Raw genomic sequence first — 2,499 nt, forward strand, 5'->3', positions numbered from 1 at the left:
ACAACACTCTAACACAAGAGTATAAGAGAACAAAGAAATTCAAATAAAAACTTAAAGTGTTTTGGACTGATGCATCTTATAATGAAGAACTTGAATCCATTATATAGCTTTGGACTCCTTTTTACCTTGACAAAATTAAGCGATGTGTGACTTCTTCAACATATATATTTTCTACCAACCCTAACAATCTCCACCTTGATTGAAAATAACATGTAAGATTTCATTGTCTTCATCGACAATCATAGTTCAAAGAAAACTACCATATCAAGCCATAAACCTATACAATGTTTATGGCATGCATATCAAGGGGACATACTGAGGCACAATGAAATAATGCAAAGAAAGAAAAGGGCCGCTTAAAAAGCACCAGTATTCAAACCGAAATGGATATGACGAACAAAATGGTACGATTATGTAGTTCATGTTGCATCCCAGACATAATTGTACAAACTGTCTCAATGTTAGACCACGCACAACAACATAATTTTAAATGTAACCCTTTTGCTTTATATTAAAAACAACTTTCATTTCATAAATATCATAACATTCAGTTACAATAACTTGAAAACAACAACTAAACAATAATGTAAACAATAATTAAATAACGCAAACAACTACAATAATTAAACGACATCACAAATAAATACAACAACTAAACAACATAACTATGCGATTACAACCATCAAAATAATTTGTGAGAACTATACATTATCATATGAACATCTCTGTCAGTTTTAACATTTACCCAGAAACGAACGTCTCCATTTTAGTTGAACGTGGTATCAAGCCTTTGGATTCTTCTGATCTTTTCATCCTCGGCAATGTCTCCATCTAACCAACGTATCAAAGTCCTTTTAAGATGTTCAAACGTATCTATATTCCATAGTTAAATCTTCATCGGAGGCTTTACTGCCGAATAAATTAAATCAACATTTCTCTTGTGAATATAAAGACACATATATGAAGATATTTTGAGAAAAAATGGAAGAAAATTGAAGAAAATAGAAGAAGATGGTAAGAAGATGTGTGAAAAATAATGGTAGGTGATGATGTATTTATAGAGGTAAAAGCAAAAGCAGTAGACACATGGAGTGACGCATGCATTATGCATGCGCCATATGCAATGACGTTATAGTGCAACATCCCAAAGCATATGCCAATTACATTGGCTTGAACTGCATGCATGAGCCACTAAACATAACACATTAGTTCAATTATCAAAATGATGCACCATTTGGTATGACGCATACTTTATCCGAATTATTTTTTTTTCTAAAAAGTGGTTATATTTATATATTTTTCAAAAAAAATTATTTTAATATTATTTTTAAAAATAATAATTATTTAAAAATAAATTCACACAAAACGCTAATTCACTATACATGAGATAATGTATGATAAAATGATATGAAAATAATATAGGTTAAAATTTAGAGTCATAAAGATACCATATTTAGTAAGTTACTAAGGGGAGAACTACTAATGATACTCATGAATATACACTGCTCTCCGAATATACATTGCTATCCCAATATGTTCTTTATTTTAATACAATTCACTTTGATTATAAAAATAATAATAAAACCTATAAAAGAAAGTATAGTCGGCTTTAGAATAGGAAACCTACTCATAACAAATACTTTTCAATGTTTCTAATTTTTTAATTAAAATAACGTACCAAAAACTAGAATTTTTTAAAAATAACCAATCATTTTTAAAATTAATTTCAAAATAATAAATTTTTAAAAAAATTCTAAAATAACCACATTTAAAAAAAGATGCATCAGATGAATTTGCGCATCCGTCTTGAACCAAGAGGAGGCGCCTAAGACCTTGATGCCTGCATTGGAAGCCTCATGAGGAGGCGCCAATGCCCATGGCGCCTGCATTGTGCCTCATGAGGAGGCGTCAATGCCTATGGCGTCTGCATGTCTTGACATGTAAGCGCCAAGCCTCTTGGCGCATGCATTTTATATCTCCTATGTATAAATACCTCACCCTGGATGCAATATTTTCCACACAAAATCTTCTCCTGCTACCATATTTTCTTTCATTCAACTCCACTCTCCTTCAAATTTTTGTGTTTTAACCATGTCTGAATACATTCACAAGAGAAATGTCGATTTAATATTTTCCATCGTTGCGTCTCCGATAAAGATTCGACTCTGGAATATAGATTTGTTTGAACGTCTTAATCGGACGTTGAACATTTGGTTAGATGGAGAAATTGGAGATGGTGAAAGGATTAAAAGAATCCAATGGCTTGTGTCCACGTTCAACCAAAATGGAGAAGTGCGTGAATGGGTGGATATTAAGACTGACCGAGACGTTCATATGATGATGCATTACATGTTCAAAATTATTTTGATGGTTGCAATCGCATAGTTCTTGTATTGTAGTTGTTTTAATTGTTTGTGTTATTGTTTATATAATGGTATTTTCCTCACAAACTTATAATATAAAACAAATTTAGGTTTTCATATATTGCAACAAAGGTAC

This window comes from Lathyrus oleraceus, chromosome 1, assembly GCF_024323335.1.
Source record: "Lathyrus oleraceus cultivar Zhongwan6 chromosome 1, CAAS_Psat_ZW6_1.0, whole genome shotgun sequence".
Taxonomy (NCBI): Eukaryota; Viridiplantae; Streptophyta; class Magnoliopsida; order Fabales; family Fabaceae; genus Lathyrus; species Lathyrus oleraceus.